Consider the following 19500-nt stretch of genomic DNA (forward strand, 5'->3'; position numbering starts at 1 on the left):
GTCGAAAGTCGTCGATGAACGTCAAGAGGACTGGGACACCTATATCCCAATGTTCCTTATGGCATATAGAGGATCGATTCACAGCACCACCGGTTACACTCCAGCAAAGATGTTGTTTGGCCGAGAGCTGCAACTACCGTGTGACTTGCTATTCGGGATTCCGGGAGATGTGCCAGCCTCTTCGACAGACTATGTCGCAAATCTCCGAAAACGGATGGAGAAAACTCACGCTCTAGCCCGCAGAAACATCAAGATCAACAGTGACCAGATGAAGACAAGGTACGACAAACGGGCCAATGCCGCTGGGTTTCATGAGAACGATCTGGTGTGGCTGTGCAACCCACAAAGAAGAAAAGTCCCCAAAGCTTCAAACAGACTGGGAAGGACCCTACCGCGTGATAAAAAGAATCAACGATGTCGTGTATCGAATACAGAAGAGCCCAAGGTCCAAACTTAAGGTCGTCCACATCGACAGACTCAACAAGTACCATGGTGAAGCTGGATCTGCCCGGGACGGACAGATCTAAGGAGGGGGCAGTGTTATAAACCTGGTGGTGGCACAGATGGGGGTAGTGGTGTGTGTGTAGTCAGCCGACGCAAATCGCCCCAGGCCAGCGCTAGACGAGCGGTCAACCGTGACGAGTTACGACGGTCAGCCGAGACGAGTATTAACATGAAGGTTCGAGTAGGATCGTCGTCGTGAACAGAGCTCAAGAGTGTCACGAGGGATGTAGTCATATGACCACCCATAATGGTCGAGCGACGTTCTGCCCGGTTCTAGAAGGCCAGCAGGGACCCTATATAAAGAGCGAAGGTATCAAAGACGGGGGAGAGACAACTTCTAGAGCTACGGTTCGTTACTACGGCTCAGTACAAGTCCTAGAAGAGACAGAGAGACCAGTGCAAGAGTTGATACGGCGATTAACGGAGAGATATTTGTACAGTCTTGTATTACGTGCTGCCAATTGTACAGTATTGGCTGTTATTTGTTGACATTAAACCATTACGTTATTTGGAGCCCTGAGTTGTCAAGTCCTTTCAGTTGGTGGTGTCGTGTGGTGCAGTTTGCAGAGAGCCTGGATAGCGAGATTCGTAACAATATATATATGAGAATAAAAAAAAGCAGCATTTCTCAACCTTTGGCGAAAAACAAACAACAGGAGCAGCGCTATAAGGTTCCATAGTGTGGTTAGGGGTGAAGCCCCGACGACAAAGCGTTATCTTGTTTTTTTCACTGCAGAAACGCATTCTCCTGACATATACAGCTCATTATTCACAAAAAGAATTCAGCCCCGACGTCAAAAGCGTTTTCTTGCATCCTTCAATTCAGAAACGCATTCTCCTGATATCTAAAACTCATTTTTTATCAATAGAGTTTGGGGCGAAGAGTTTTTTTTTTCATTCTTCACTGCAGAAACGCATTCTCCTCACAACTTCAGCTCATTATTCATCAGTGGGTTCCGACGCCAAAAAACTTTTTCTTGCATACTTCACAGAAGAAACGCATTCTTCTGACCTAAAGCTCATTTTTCATACTATTAAAAAAGGATACTTCAAATAATGTTGTACTTGAAAAATATTCTTATATGAATTTATAGGCCCTTAATACATTGCGAATAAAACTAATGTGTTCCTTGAGAAGATAAGATAACCCACATGTTTAGATTTTGGCTTGGAGGATCACCGACGAAAAAAGAATCCGCCAGTGAAGAGAGTTTGTGTTATCACACAACTTCAAATGCGAGACCCCATCAAATTCACCTATGGACCAGAAAAATTCAAGTCATAGTCTAGTTTGGATCGTTCAAAGTGACCGAATTTTTAAAATTATTGGGCGCTAAAATAAATAATTTTTTTCTATTTTAAAGTATTAATCTTTCAAAATGAAATTTTATCAAACATAATTTTTTTTTTCAATTACAATTTGTGTTTTTTTTTATTAAGTAAGCGTACAATTATACTTCTTTAGATAATAATTATTAACTATACATTCAAAATTAGTAAAATGCTACATATAATAAAGAGAAACTAAAAAACAAAAAAAAAGATTCATTCATGTTACAAAATTAAATAAATTACAATCACAAACCACAATTATTCTTTATCCACTTCACAATTTAATTTAAATTACTGTAGTGAGCTAGAAATTAATTAGGTAAAAAAAAATGAAATCCCCCCCCCCCCCCACGGGGAGGGACAGATTTTAGTGACTGATTTTTTTCTTTGCTTTTGCTTATTTTAGGTAAGATTTTAATGCTAAACCATCACTTGCCCCAGTGCAGCCAAGGGTTTTTGATTTTAAAACCCCTACTAGGGGGTTTTGAGTTTAATACCCCCTACCAGAGGATTTTGCAGTTAAATCCATCTCTTCGATAAAAACAAAACAAAAAAATGCAAACGACATTCCCAAATTCCAAGAACAAAGAAGGACGATTTTGATTTTAAAACCCCTTCAAAATTTACGATAAACCCCCTCTTCAATATGAAAAAAAAAGAAAATATGCACTAAAAATGTTATGAGCGTAGCCAAAGGGTTTTTGAGTTTAAAACCCCTACCAGAGGGTTTTGAGTTTAAAACCCCCTAACAGGGGGTTTGAGCTTATAGCCCCCTACCAGGGTTTTTTGCAGTTAAATCCCTCTCTTCTATAAAACAAACACACACAAAAATGCAAACTACAATCCCCAAATACCAAGAGCACATTGCAGTTAAGAAAGATTTTTTTTTAAAACGATAACCCCCCTCTTCAATATGAAAAAAAGCAAATTATGCACTCAAAATGTTATAAGCGTAGCTAAATGGGTCTTGACTCAGTTTTAAGTTTAAACTCCCCTCCAGTGGAGTTTGAAGGTAAAAAAAAACATCTTCAATAAAATAAAAAAGCAAGGTTTTGAGTTTAAACCACCCGCCATCGGGATTTGAAGCGAAAAAATACATCTTCAATGTAAAACAAAAAAAAAAGCAAATTACGCACTCAAAATGCTATGAGCGTTGCCAAAAGAGGTTTTGAGTTTAAATTCCTCTTCAGAAGGGTTTGATGCTAAAAAAATACCTCTTCAATATAAAAAAAAAGCTAATTAAACAATAACATTATTTGACTTTAAAATCCCTCTAAAGAGCATTTTTAAGTTTAAAAACCTTTTTCTTCAATATTACTTTAAAGCAAACTACAGTTACCAAATTCTATGATCGTAGCTAAATGGGGTTTCGAATAGTCATCTGCCGAAACTGAAAAACACTAAATGTGGCTCAACAAAGAGGGCTAAGACAGATTTTAGGAGTTAGTTAAGAGATCGGGTCTAAATCAAGGAAATACTATGCCGAACTGGAAGTCGACCTCTTAGTAAAATTGTGACAGAGCGTTTCATGAGGTTTTCGGGACATGTTCTCCGACAAAATGAATTACGCATAATAAGAAATGGGATGACATCCTAGTACAACTTGGCGCCACACTTTCATGGAGGGCCTCAGAGCGGGTGGGAAGAGGTTTCAGACATTAACAGTGACAGATTTTTGTGGAAACAGCTTGACGGCAAATGCGCCGAACGGTGCGGGGGGGGGGGGTCTAAGTCAGTAAGAATAGCACATTAGGTTTTTGAAATAAGACTTTTTAATAACAGGAAAATGCACTGCAGATACCTCAGAATATGCATTTTATTGGCATTCAATACCAGAAATAGTGCTCCTAGCGATCCCCCAGACCCCCTTGCTAGCTGGGAGTCAACATTTTTTTCTCTAACCAGAGGAAGAACTTAATGTAGGGCACAATAAACGTGTTCCGAAAGAATGAAGGGTCAAAATGTAATAAAGATTATGTACACACACAAACATACATACATACAAATATTTTGTTTTCGCCGGAGGGGGGGCGGGGGGGGGGGGGAGAAATCACCCCCTTACCCCCCCCCCGAAAAAAAATTCTGTCTTCGCCCATGATATATATATATATTTATATATATATATATATATATATATATATATAGAGAGAGAGAGAGAGAGATAGAGAGAGATACAGAAAGATAGATAGATAGATAGATAGATAGATAGATAGATAGATAGATAGATAGTTAGATAGATAGATAGATAGATAGATAGATAGATAGATAGATAGATAGATAGATAGATAGATAGATATTTAGATTTTAGATAGTAGATAGATCTGGGCTTAAAATAGTCCTATTTAGACTATCAAGTGTATAATGAAAATATATAAAAACAAAATGCACGCTATAAAAGTAGTCTATAAATTAAGTGGAGTTTGTACCCAAATTCTTTTTTCAAAAACACCATTGAAATCAAATCAATATTTCATTGAATAAATAAGTTAAGAAATAGAAAATATATACTTTTTGCATTGTAATATTTGATGTAATATGTTTGTGTCGATGTGCGAATCATTGAAAGAAGCTTGAGTTTTCAATATAGAAATCTGTGACCTTTTAGATTTTTTAAAAATTTCATTGTTGTTGTTGTTTTTTTTTGGTTGAAAAAATCTGCTTGCAACCATAATTTAAAAAATTAAATGATTCACTTTGGAAAAGGAAAAACAGTAACCGTTGAATCAGAATTTTGAATGATCTAAAATATTATGATGTCCAATTTTCATTTACTTTTTTGTTTCCTAGATTTAAATGGGATTTACGGTCTCGATTAAAATTCGATACCTAGAATTTACTTACTGTTTACCTTTAAGCATAGAATTATCTACACATGCTCCATTTCAATATAACTCATATCAACGCAATCAAATTGAATCAAATTCTCTAAATCATTAGTTTTATACGTTCTAGTTTGTCCAGGTCTAATGAAATAAAATGTTTATGTCTTTATCCAGTAGAGCATTGTTGAACATAAACAATAGGATAGCCAAAGCAATGGGCATCATGTCACGGTTGCAATAAAGATTGGGGGACAACATACTGCTGACTAACAATACTAAAGCCTTAGCCTACCGGACCTATATGATGAGCACTTTGCTATACGAAAGTGAAGCATGATCAACATACTCATGGCAGGAGAAAAAGCTAAATGTCTTCCACCTCCGTTGCCTAAGTCGGATCTTTAAATTAGGTTGCAAGATAAAATAACCAACGAGGAAGTGCTACAAAGAGAAGGGTGCCAGGACATCCGCTGTGTTATCAGCAGCAGACGTATTTGCTGGCTAGACGACTTTCAAAGAATGTCAGTAGTCGACTTCCACAGGACATTCTGTATGGCGATCTAATAGAAGGCAGGAGAGCCGCTGGTCGATCACTTTTACTGTATACAGATGTATGCAAACGCGACATGAAGCTCTTCAAAATCGATACTTGCATCTGGCAAAATGTAGCATGGATAAATCCACATGGAGAGAGAGCATAAAGGAAGGGTCTCGGATTAAAAATGCCATAAACAACAGAAGCAGAAAGAGGGCAAAAATTCAACGGCGCTTGGTGGTGATTACATATGCTCCATTTGCGACCGCAGCTGTGTATCAAGAATTTGCTTCTTTAGTCATACAAGAAGTTGCAGAGAGAAAAGATCGTCTCTCGAGACGTAATAAAACCACATAATAAAAAAGAATATCTGATTGGGATTGATACTAGCCTCTGAATGATTGCAAGGCATATGAGAACCCATACTCAATGCTTTTAGAAGTTTCATTAATGGCTTATCATCTCCTAAACCTGGTTGTTGATAACCTCTTATCATTGTAGACACATGCACCAACTATCTCTACTGCTAGTCAGGCAGCAGCATACCTCTTGATTGCAAGCAGCGTAGAACATTACCAAAACCTACGTTGTTAGACAGAGATGGATGACCGTCATACTACGACATAAGATAACACAGTGTGCCGGCAGCTACTCAAATAAGTAGATAGGGGCAGTCAACTATTCAGTCTTAAAAAACATGAAAATTTGATTTATCTAAAAATATTTGTTTCATCCCATTGTTTTATGTTTTATGATATTCACCAGATACTCTTCTTATCTATTGTTACGTGCGCATGTTAGTGTAAATGTGAAACAGTGCGAATGCGTGTTGAAAGGGTAGAAGAACCAAAATGGAGAAATAGAAACGAAATAGTGTTTTAGTGCTCATGGAAAATAAATGAGTTCTAAACGATGCGGTTGTTGTTTTAGTGTTAATGTATTGTTCAAAGAGTCTCATCTTAGAAAAGAACGTAACAAGTGGCGCCCAACGTGGAACAAAACCTACGTAGTCCTTTATACACAGTGGATCTCCTGTCAACAGACAGTAGAGATATTAAAGTCTAGATCTAGAGATAGGATATTATTCAATTCGATTAGTAGTAGTAGACAATGGCGGACTAGGCTGAGGTAGAAGCGTTGAAAGAAGAAGGGAGGTTATTGGACCTTGAAGGGGCAGAACTAAGAAAATACGTACAAGAAAGGTTGATGGAGAGGGAGAGATTAGCAATGGAAAGAGAAAAAGAAAAAAAGAGATTAGATATGGAGGACAAAAGAGAAAGAGAAAATTAGCTATGAAGGAAAAGAAAGAAAATGAAAAGTTAGCTATGAAGGAAAAGAAAGAAAATGAAAAGTTAGCTATGAAGGAAAAGAAAGAAAATGAAAAGTTAGCTATGAAGGAAAAGAAAGAAAATGAAAAGTTAGCTATGAAGGAAAAGAAAGAAAATGAAAAGTTAGCTATGAAGGAAAAGAAAGAAAATGAAAAGTTAGCTATGAAGGAAAAGAAAGAAAATGAAAAGTAAGCTATGAAGGAAATAAAAGAAAATGAAAAGTTAGCTATGATGGAAAAGAAAGAAAATGAAAAGTTAACTATGAAGGAAAAGAAAGAAAATGAAAAGTTAGCTATGAAGGAAAAGAAAGAAAATGAAAAGTTAGCTATGAAGGAAAAGAAAGATAACGAAAAGATAGCCATTGAAAGGGAAAAGAAAAACGAATTAGTTGCCATTAAAAGAGAGAGATTGGCGTTTGAAAAAGAGACGGCGGAGAAAAAGTTGAAAACAGACCAAGGAAAAGAGAATGATAAAAGAAAGAGTGACACTACAGGGAATAAACTGGCAAAATATAAAGGTTTGATATTCAACGAAGACAAAATGGACATTGACATTTTTCTGAAAAGGTTCGAAATAGAAATGAGAGAATTGGAATACCCTGAAGACAAATGGACATTCTTATTGTGTAGGACATTTACAGCAGAGGTTCCTTCTAAAATATGTATGAACCAGGGTAACTATAGTGTTGTAAAAGAACAACTACTTCGAACTTTCGGGAAAACAGAGGCTTTCTATCGCCAACAGTTTGTCAATTGTGAATTAGAACCAGACGATGACCCGCAGACATTCCTGGACAGAATGAGAAGCGATTTCGATAACTGGATAGAAACCGCTGAGGTAGAAAAATCCTTTGACAGTCTAAAGACATTTCTCATGCTGGACAAAGTGATTTACGAGTGTCAGGAGGAATTAAAAATATTTCTGTTGGAGAGGAAACCGAAATCCATAGAAGACATAGTAAGACTGATAAGGGCTTATAAGTGGCACATCCCGAGAAGAAATTATCTAGATGCAGTGTTATAGAAGAAATAGTTGCCTTTAACAGAACATGTGAGACACAGAATAACTCTCACAGAACAAGGTAGACACTGGATAGACATTATAGACGTGGTACATATGAAAGACTATATGATAGCCGCAACGGAAGATATCAAGGAAACAGACAGGAAAGAAAGGACTGGGAGAAAGGTAGAATAGAGCAAGACTTATCATTGTCATCTGATACTGGAACATTGGAGATTTTTCAGACATTCGTAGTAAACAAGGCAGCCAAGACCATCAGGGATACAGGAAGCACTATTATTGGAGTGAATAAGAATTTAGTGGAAGACCATGAATATACAGGCGAATCTAGGAAGTGTGTTATGTTTAATGGGAATATTGTACAATTACCGATTGCTAAAGTTAGTATAGACACACCGTATTTTAAGGGGACAGTGGAAGCTTGTGTTGTAGATCAGGGTGAGATAGATTTAATTATTGGGGACATGCATGGGATAAAAATATGTTCAGTAATGGAGAATGAGAATTGGAAGAAATATTATGGGATAAAGTCGACGCGAGGTAGAAATGGGGATGTGGAAGAAGACATAAGATCCCATACATCAGATGACATGGGTAGCAGAGAGCACGAGAAGAAAGAATTAACAGATAAGATAGAAAGCAATGCAATTGGAATGGGTCTAAATCAAAGTAAAGTAAGGCAATCAGTGCTATAGGGAAAGAAATTTAAACCCACATACATAAGTACAAATCCATACATCTTATGCTTTAATTGTGGGAGAAGGGGGCATACTAGAACACAGTGTCAACAGTTAAGCAGAGTTAAGGAATTAAGGTACAATAGTGGAGAGGTGTATACGAAAAATGATAGGGATATTATCAGGCTATTAAACAGTACAGTTAGACCATGCTGTAATGGGAACACAATGGGACATCATAGCAGGCTGGACAACAGTACAGCTAGATCATTCGGTAGTGGGATCACAATGGGGCTTCATTGCAAAGGAGGGAAGCAGAAAGGATGGCATGTCAATTATGTTAGAATTACATAGATATGATTAGAAAAGGTGAGAATGATGGGTACTAACTATTGTTCTATTCTACAATGAATAAATATGTGTAATGAATTGGATATTGTTGTTACATATTCATGTAGGTTAAGGATAATACTCTATAAATGTTTAGTAAAGGCTACATAGAAAATGTACAAAAAAGTATAAGTAGTGGAAAGTAGATACGTAGATTTTGCACAATGTATTTATTTTGTGTGATTTTGTTTGATTATAATTATTATATTAAAATTACATTTGTAAGAAAATTATCGAAATGTTGTGGCAGATACATTATCACGCTGTACTTAAAGTTTGGGGAGATTGTGTAGAGTATATAATGACTACTGACATTCTGTTAAGAATTAAGCTGTTTTATTGTGTACATTTGTAAATTCTGTCAATTAAATCTATTTGTCTGTATTTCTTGAAAGGTGCGTGAGCCTTTTCTATATTTTTACATATGGGAGTTGGAGAAACAATGTAAATTTACCCCTAGAGTTTTATCAAAAGAGAGTAGCAATTGTACTAGTTTAGAGAGTAGGTTAGTTTTGTTAGTTAAATATATTGTGTATAGTTTTAGCGACGGTAAAAGTAATGACGTGGTAAGACAGACTAATGACGTAGTAGACTTAGGCGAACGAGAGACCAACATGGCGTTATGTTAGGAAGACTGGACGGATTTCCCAGTGGTTAATAAAGTCTCATTTTATAGAACTGAATGTTGTTATCAAGTATATTTAATTCATAATGTTTTGCGGCTAATGTTAAGTAATAATTGATACATAGTCGAAGTCAGATTAGATTAGCCCACAGCACAATAACAATAGAAACCTCACGTCAAGGTCATGGCTCATTGAAATCCAGGAAGGAGTCCTACTAAGGAGAAAATCACTTTCGTACAATAATTTCGTTTGAAATGTTTTAGATGTTCTCCAAGAATTGAAGATAAATAAGTTCACCCCCACCATTCGGCTGCGATGGGGCGAGTGATAAATTAACAAAACCCTCCAAGGGTACGCCTATGGCTTACATAATGTTTACAGCTATGATGGATTTATTAATATGGATGTAATTTATAAGCGAGGCTTAAAAACAGAAAAATATTTGTAATATTTAACTTTAATATTTAACTTTAATATTTAACTTTAATATTTAACTTTAATATTTAACTTTAATATTTAACTTTAATATTTAACTTTAATATTTAACTTTAATATTTAACTTTAATATTTAACTTTAATATTTAACTTTAATATTTAACTTTAATATTTAACTTTAATATTTAACTTTAATATTTAACTTGTTTTGATCTCTTTGCCAAATAGACCACATGTGATTTGCAAATGTCAAGATAACAAACAAATTCCATTCTGCATAATGACGTGCTGTATAAACACTCTCTTTAATTCAATTCAACATATAAAATATGCTAATAACTAGGATTTTCTATATACAAGCAATGCAAATGTTTCTTTTGTATAATAAAAATGTCTTAATATTTTTGTATTTTAAATGTACACGTTTTAATAATGCGTTTAACATTTGTTTGTCGTCACCTTACTGTTATTAAATTTAACACGTAAGGCGTAAAATAAATCATTGCAAATAATTTTTTGTTGTTGTTGTTTTTTTTGCATAAACTTATAGGCAGGGCGGCAGGGCCTAATCCTTGAGACCGCTATTTGGTAAGCGAAGCTAATAGAAATATTTCTTTCTTTTTTTTTTTTTTAAATATTTTGTTCAGCACGAATATCACACCCAGAACTTTAAACTATTAACATGCTCATTTCTACTTTCTTCCATTCCAAAAGGTTAAATTTAAAACAAGCTCATACAAAATCACAAACACACAATTATCGAGGTTACGATTGTTTTGTTTTTTTCAAATACGACTTGTATGAACTTTTGTGTAATGTTCCGTAGTCAGATAATGAAAGAACAAAATAGTGACAGAATCGTAGCGATCTCTCGGAAGCGTCGATAATATATATAGCGAACAGTTTACATTTTACAGTGCGTCACAAAAACACACTACATCTTGATGGATAATTTTACAGGTATTCGGTTTCCAGCGCTACACATCTCGATCTCACATTTCTTGAGTAACCAGAAATATTTTTTTTCTTTAGACCACTCCAACACTTCCTGTGGTCTTTTAGCCATTCCTAAGCTACGTCCTACGTCCTAACTAAGCCCAAATAATGTCACACTGAATTGTGTTTTATCTAACCAACGTCATATTTGTTTACAAAACGATTGATGGCCAGTTATGTGTTTGAACCCTGAACTACAATTTTGTAATAGAAGTGACAGGATAATGCTCTCTAGATAACTCAGAATATGCATTATTTTTTGTTCTGTTTTAAATGCTTTAAAGACTTCCTGATGAAGAAGCTGACAACGCTTCCCCAAACCCACTACCTGGCAGGAGCGGTGTGTCTACTGCCTTTCCCTTGATTCAAGGTAGAACCTATTTTTGACTACAAAAAACGACTTATAAAATTAAGGTTAGTGTTACGTGTGCATGTGAGTGTCAATGTGGAACGGTGCGAATGCGTGTTGAAAGGAGAGGAGAACCAAAATGGAGAAAAAGAAACGAAATAGTGTTCTAGTGTTCATGGAAATGAAATGAGGTCTAAACGATAACGTTGTTGTTTTAGTGTTCATGTACTGTTCAAAGAGTCTCATCTTATAAAAGGAGCGTAACAGTTAGGAATGTAATTTGGAATAATTACGTGCACAAATACACACACACACACACACACATATATATATATATATATATATATATGTTTTGTCACGCTCACATCTGCAATATTTTAAGTTTCAATATCATTGCCTGGTATGGCAATCTGAGCATTAAAAATAAAAATAAACTTTATAGAATCCTAAATGCTGCTGGTAAAATCATTGGCAAAAAACAAACCCCATTTGGGCAGTTGTTTGAGACAAACATCTTTAAAAAAGCTAACAAGATCCTCGAAATAAAGAATCATCCTTTTGTGTCAGGATTTTGTGATTTTACCATCACAAAAGAGATACAAGACACCGATAGCAAAGACAAACAGACTTAAACACTCTTTTGTTCCCCTGGCAATCAAATCATTAAATAAGAACAATCTGGTATAAACTTTGTCACATGTAAATTATGAGTGAGTCTGGTGTGAATGTACACTTTAGTTTCTTATAGTTATAATGTTTTTTGTTTGGTGTAATGCACAAATTGTAAGACAAATTTCCATACGGATAATAAAGATTATTATTATTATATCTATATCTATCTATATATAAATATTGGAAAGGGAGAAAAAATTCACCCCAACCCCCGCTAAAATTCTTGGCTACGTCCACGTGGCTAGCTAAATGGAGAGTGCAACATGTTACATTATGGTGTATATAAATTGTGTGATTTTGGAAACCACAAGACAAAGATCCCTGCTGCAACAAGAGTGTTGTATCTTGGCGCTTTATAAAGACAAAAGGTTGAGTAATGTACTTTTTTTTTTCTTTTGCAATGCATTTCTTTAGACTTGTATTAGACATAGTTGTTTCTATTGAACATTAAACATATTGTAATACATCTTTATCAGGCAACTCAACGAATGGACAGCTTTTTAGTCACAATACATCGCAAATACATTTATGTCTGCCTTAATCACAGCTTTTAATGAAGTCCTAGGCAGATCTCTCTTGTTTCTTCTCTAATGTCAACATTTTATATTTAGATTGTTCATGTTTTGTTTTGTGCCCAACAGCGCGCCTGCGCGCTCCACGTGATTCGATGTAATAACAGACTTCTTAACACCTTTTGTTCCGAAAAGCTCACAACGAGGCTTTTGGAGGTTTGAGAGTTCTGGCGGAGGTCAATCAGTGGGAGTCACACACGAGAGTGATTTTTTACGACAGTGAGCTATCAATACTGTTCTCTGTACTTTCCTCTTTCTCCAGTTGGCCAGTTTGTTCTTGAGACTATCTCGTGATCTCTGCCTCGACTTCATGACGATTATCACTGACGTCAGCCAACCTGCCACTTAGGGAGGTATTGGAGGTCACTGGCGTAGTCTTTCAAAGCCGTTGTTCTAAGAAGCCGCGTTAGCAGACCACTTCGATAGATGTCTTGTGAAGAATTCGTTGTCCCACAGGAAGCGAGCCATGCACTTAGCTTGTATCTCATCTGTCTTACATTGTGTAGGTATCTCTTCCTCCAAGCTGTTTGCAAGTATCTCGTCTGCCACGCAGTTTGAATGTACTTTCTCTGCCACACATTTGTAGGCATCATTAAGAACGAGCAATTTTTAGTTGACAAAATAGAAAAAAAAATTGTCCCGAGTAATCGAAAAAAAAAAGCGATTAATTACATATCATCATTCTTCTTATTTTTTTAATATAATTTTTAAATCAGTACTATAGGTCCTTTCTCCAATTAAGTCTACATCATATAAAAAGTATTTATAAAACATTTTTATTTCTGTTAAATAAATAAAGAAACGACTATTTCAAAATTCAAAAGGCAATCTCTGTATACAAAAAAGTATATATTGTATTTTAAAATTAACATTAATTCATTTTTTTTTTAATTCATTTTTTTTCTTTCACTTTAAACAGAATTGTTAAAACATGGAACTGAGTCTACAATGTATTTTCCTGACATTAGCCTTGATATCAAGCACACCTAACGTTTGGGGACAATACCGTAAGCTGTTTTAGTATTTCACAATAAAAGAAAAATAATTGAAAAAGCGTTTATAAACTTATAACTTTATGCATTAAAATCTATTTCCTTGTTTTCGGTATTAAACAAAATTATGTAATAATTAATTACCACTAATTAAGTAATTAGTATATCATTTATCATTGTTTGAAGTTTTTGTTAAAATGTATGTACCTTTGTCTACATTTTTTTTCTCCTTACATTAGCCTTCTTTGTTAACACACCTAATGCTCGGGGACATTACGGTAAGCTGTTTTAGTATTCCACAAAAAAAAAAAAAATTAAAAAAAAATATTTTAAACTTATTATTTAATGCGTTAAAATCTGTTTCCTTGTTTTCGGTATTAAACAAAATTATCTAATAATTAATTACCTTTAGTTAACTAATTAATTGGTAAGTTTATCTATTATTGAAGTTTTTGTTAAAATTTATGTACATTTGTGTACGTAAATTATATATATGCATTTATCTTTGTATGTATATATGTTCATATGTATGTTTTTATGTATGTATGTAAGTATGTATGTATGTATGTATGTATGTATGTATGTATGTATGTTTGTTTGTATGTATGTGTGTATGTGTGTATGTATGTATGTATGTATGTATGTATGTATGTATGTATGTATGTATGTATGTATGTATGTATCTATCTATCTATCTATCTATCTATCTATCTAAGTTTCTATCTTATCTATCTATCTATTTATCTACGTAACATGCTCTGTTTAGCATTAATATTACGAAGAGATAACACTATAGCCTAAAGCAGATGTTTAAATGCGTTATAGATTTATAGTTCAGTTTTGTTCTCTTGGTAACGAATTATACTCCATTGAAAGCAAACCTGAGAAATACTCACTTAGAGCACGAAAGAGGAAGCGGGCAGTGAGTTGTAAGGTCACCTTGTCCCCGTCCTACTTCAGACCTCTTGCAACACAATGGACCAGTATGCTCTATCTCAATGCCTTGTCCCGATCGTTCATCGTGCAGAACGCCACATTCGTAAAGAGTATCGTTTTCTGTTTCATCATCCTTGACGCAATGGCGGAACCGTGCGTCTAAGTTCTTCCTCCAACGTCCAAAGTACGCGCCTATTGGTCAGTATCCGACTCGGATTTGGGCTAGAACTGCCTGTTGCGCACGGCAGAACTCCCACCATGCGTCCTTTCTATCTGGTCTACTTAACTGCTTATGAAGCTCTCGGCCCTTTTATCGGAAGCGTCGCAACTGTCGTACCAAAGTGCTAACAAGCAGGTGTCAACTTGGGATCGTACACCCGTGAGAGTACACGGTTCATTATAAAGGGTGCACGTTTCCACCTTGGACTTCGCTAAAAGGTCTGCCTTCTGATGCCAGACCAGACCAATTGAATAAAACTATTTACATTGAGCTGCGAAAGGCGCTTCACCAACTTTCACCTTCCCGACAAAGTCATCGAGGGCAGAGATTGAGTCGGTGAAAATGACTACATCCGCGGGGGCCGTGGATCCATTTCCGACTCTTTCCGCTACCACTCCAATTCTCCGAGCATTTCCAGCTAAGCCTTAAGGCTGCTTTCCTCATGGCAGGGTCCACTCAGCTCCACACTTTTGGGATTGGCAGAGAGTCGGACCACAGAGTCATCCATGCAAATAGTGGACACACCCGCTGGATACGAAGCAATAGTTTCTTTGGCTGCATGTAGTAGCCGTGTAGGATCGCACCGCTTTGTCATCTCCGTGTCAAGAAGGCACTATCGTACCTTCGGCATGCAAAAAGCTTTATCTGGGGTGAAAGAACCGGACTGGAAAATAGCGCCACATGCATGAAGCAAGGCCGCGTTTTAGACATCTCTGCCCTCCTAGTTGTCAACCAGACTTCTGAGCAGGCATCCCTCCTCCAACCGCCTGTATCTCTCGTAAGCTAGCGGGATGGCTCCCTCTCTGCGCAACTTCAACGGCGGCACGTTGGCGTCTTGCGAAACGTTCCACAGATGATTCTGATGGCTTGATTCTGAACAGCGTCTATCTTCGCTAGAAACGTTTGCGACGCCCAGAACTGAACATGTAGACTGTAATTCAAGTGAGATTGAACTACACCCATGTACAGTGTTCTCAGCACACCCACCTTTTCTCCCCAATTCGTTCCAGCTAGCTTTTTCACAATGTTCAACCTCTCGAAGGCTGTTACTCGCACATGTTAGATATGATCGCACAATGTCAATTTCTGAACTAGGATGAGCCCGAGATACTTGGGCTTTTTGACCCATGCTAGAATCTTGCCGTCTAACCGTAGCTCAACTGGTTCCTTCACTATATCTCGTCCTAACGTTAACCACGAGTTAATGACGTCGATTGGTTCATCTCGAGGCCTCACAATCTTGCGTAGCAGGATTCAGTTGTCAATGCTTGCTGGAGGTTTCAATGAGCTCAACCAACTTCCACGACGTCAATTACAAACACAAGCTTCTGGCATTGCAAGAGGGCCGGTAATTCATTGATGAACACAAGAAAGAGTGAACAACTGAGTGCCGACCCTTGCGGCACGCATTGCTCTAGTGGAACTTTCCTCGACACGTTCTTACCAACTCGTGTCTGCAAAATTCGTTTTTGATCCACCTAAGCATGAGAACCCACACCTAGGTTCATAAGCCTTAACAAAAAAACGGGCCTCAAAACTCTGTTACAGGCTTGTTTGAGATCGATAAATACCGATAGCGTAGATGGACCAGGTCGATTCTTGTTGCCCCGCTGGAAGCCGTCCGCCACATTTGCATGAATAACGTCACCTGATAGATTTCATTTCGGTGCTGCCTAAACCTTTCTTGGTACCCTCTCTTATTATTATTGTATATAAATCCTTAAATAGCAAACTCATCAAGGATAGCAACTGAAAGATGTAAACGTAATAAAAAAAAAAACGAATCTAACGATTTATATAGAAATATGAACAGTTTATGTATATCTTATAAAGAAAAAAATAACTAACGTGCAGTGAAAACGCTAGTTTTTGTTTAAGGTTTATTAAGTATAATCACCTTTAATGACTTATGTTTTTTCAGCGACAATTTCTGTAATTGACTCATGTCTATTTGTATTTAAAAAAGAGTTAAATCTATAAATAGACATTCATAAACATCTTGTGCACCGTTTTAAATAGAAATCATAAGCTGAACTAGAAGAAGAGTGTGCAAAGCTCCCTGGAACTAGAAGAAGAGTGTGCAAAGCTCCCTTGAACTAGAAGAAGAGTGTGCAAAGCTCCCTGGAACTAGAAGAAGAGTGTGCAAAGCTCCCTGGAGCTAGAAGAAGAGTGTGCAAAGCTCCCTGGAACTAGAAAAAGAGTGTGCAAAGCTCCCTGGAACTAGAAAAAGAGTGTGCAAAGCTCCCTGGAACTAGAAAAAGAGTGTGCAAAGCTCCCTGGAACTAGAAGAAGAGTGTGCAAAGCTCCCTGGAACTAGAAGAAGAGTGTGCATAGCTCTCTCGAAATATTTCCTGTTATTATTTAGCACCACTAGAAAACATCGGTTGCAGTGTCATCTTGCCGGGGTCACAAGTTGTGACCTCTATCTGTCACTGGACATTGCTAGTACCTTTTTGGAATAACATGTAAGGACACGTCACATCCTGTCTCTGTTTATACATGTACATTCCAGGGAACTGCCGCTGCTGTGTTATCTCGTCGGGGTCACACGTTAACCTCTTCCTGTCACTGGTCATTTGTAACAATATATACCATTGTATAGTATATGCAAACATATTTTGTGTTATTTTTTAAGAAGTTCTCTTTAGAACTTCTAACGCCGAAATGGCCCGCACCCGAACGGTCCCGTCTGTACAATCATTTACCCAAGGCCAAGGCTACACATATCTTATGTAATAAAAACAAGACACCTCGCTGTATAAGGCTGTGACGTCGCAACCTGTGGGCAGATTAGTCCAATAGCTCGATGTTACGTCTTCAGCAAGCGGCAAGCACTTGAGAAATCTATGCGGATTTAAAAAGCACAATCTACTGTAAAATTCGAAATGTCGCGTGTGTCTAATTTGTTGAACATGTAATGATAGAAATAAGTTATTTTTTTATAATAAAGTAATTTAGTAGTTATCAGGTAATTATCATAAAGATTTTGTAAAAATGAAAATTTGCTCAAGACCATTTCCTTCCGACTTTGAGATTTTATTCCTGGCCATTTCGCGCATTGGCCGGTTAATGTTTTTCAATTTATAAATAAAAGTTTTATCTCTAGAAATGTACTTTATTTGTATACTACATGATTAAAGTCAAAATTCTTTCACCTTTTTTCCATTCTAGCTTGCATGCAAAGCCTGGGGTGGTGATTTAGCTAAGATTGAAACAGAAGAAATCGCTTTTACAGTTATTCATAATTGGAACAGGTGAATATTTCATTCTATTTTTTTTACTGGTTGGAGAACTGACAGACACTATACTATAGTCTTTGTGTGGTCTTTGTTTATTTAAGGCAGGCCCTATTACCAAAACAGCACTAAATACATAACCAACTCTGTTGTAATAAGAAAAGTCTACAAAAAAAAAAGTAGAACTCTATTTTTCTAAAAGCTGTTCAGAATTTAGTGACTGATTTTGTTTTTTATTTTCTTTATTTTAGGTAATATTTTAATACTAAACCAGCACTTATCCCAACACAGCCATGGGGGTTTTGAGCTCTGGTAGGGGGTTTTGAGTTCAAAAATAACTACCAGGAGGTTTGTAGTTGAAAATCCCTACCAGATGGGTTTCCAGTTAGATCCCCCACTTCTATTTAAAAAAATGCAATCGACAATCCCCAATTTCCAAGAAAACAGCTAAGCTACAAAATTTACGGTAAACTCCCTCTTAAATATAAAGAAAATAAATTACACATTCAAAATTTTATGAGCGTAGAAAAAGGGGTTTTGAGTTTAACCCCCCCTCCCCTACACTCAGCGGGGTATAAAGAAAAAAAAAACTTTTCAATATTTAAAAAAACAAATGACGCACTCAAATTGCTATGAGCGTAGCTAAAATGGTTTTTGAGTTTAAATCCCTCTTCAGAGACGTTTGATGATAAAAAAAAAATACCTCTTCAAAATAAAACAAGATTACAAAGAGAACGCGTGTTATCACACAAACTCATAGGCGGCCCACATCAAATTCACCAATGTTTCAATCGTAAAAAAAAAATATATGGGCGCTATTTTTTACATAAAAGCAACTATCGTCTTTGATAAGACTCTTCTAACTTTTCTGGAATAAGCAGAGTAGCGTTAAGTGATCACCTAATATTAGCATGGAAACTTCCCGATAAAGTGTGATCTGATTACCTACTTTTTAAAATTTTTACTCAAATGTAAAATCCCACTGTTAATTACATTTATTCAAAGGTTTATGCACATTTTACAATACTATTTAATTAAAATTATAAACTTAACATCGCATACATACATACGCCTTACATTCTGCTATATATATTAAGATATATTAGATATATATATTTATTTATTTTCCTTTACATTTTAGCTTATCCTACTGGATTGGTATGACCCTCATTGATGGAACATGGACTTGGGTGAGTGACAATTCAACAGTAAATTCTCCTAGAGTGAATGCTTGGCTGGGAGCGACTACACATGAAGCTGGATTTGATTGCCAAACAGTTGATGGCGATAAATATGGAATTTATCTGATAGAAAAGCAGTGCTCTGACACGTCATTTTATGTGTGCATGGGTTCCCGTAAGTGAAATTATGTTATAGCTAGCTTAGTAGAGTTTTAATGCATGAGGTCTAGATGAATTTTATTTAATATCATACTTTGCAGGTCAGCGAAGATAATTAAATAAAAAAAAGTATTTTATTTGTAATTATGCACAATTTTTTAAAGGAAGAGGTCCCGTCTTCTTGGCGTGGCGTCTCCATTGAAAGAGAAGTAGGTTAAGCTGATTTGTGAACGAATAGGTTTGCCAGTAAATAACCACGCTATGTCATGGAGAACAAACATTGCACGTGGACAGGATTAAGACAGGCTTCATTGTGAAGTTGTGAAGACCCTCCCACAGAGTTACACTATAAGTACAGGAAACGGCCGTCCCCTCACACGCATGTTATTATTATTAAAGTAGTCATAAAAGAAATCACACAAACAGTCACTTAATATACACTTGATAGTTCCAAACGATTTAGCCAGACCTTCTCTTGACATATGTTTGCGAACTAGCTGTAGAATTTGCGAAAT

The 19500-nt window shown here is 36.3% G+C and overlaps 1 protein-coding gene across 1 annotated transcript in view; it reads left to right on the forward strand.

Annotated features, from left to right (window-relative positions):
- Positions 1-18379, forward strand: part of LOC106069203 (phospholipase A and acyltransferase 4-like) — a 410743-nt gene extending 392364 nt beyond the window's left edge. The window contains exon 7 of the mRNA XM_056009463.1: positions 18365-18379. The gene's annotated coding sequence lies outside the window, so the exon portion shown is untranslated. The remainder of the gene's footprint in view (positions 1-18364) is intronic.
- Positions 18380-19500: the final 1121 nt, after the last annotated feature.

Source organism: Biomphalaria glabrata, chromosome 14, assembly GCF_947242115.1.
Source record: "Biomphalaria glabrata chromosome 14, xgBioGlab47.1, whole genome shotgun sequence".
Lineage (NCBI taxonomy): Eukaryota > Metazoa > Mollusca > Gastropoda > Planorbidae > Biomphalaria > Biomphalaria glabrata.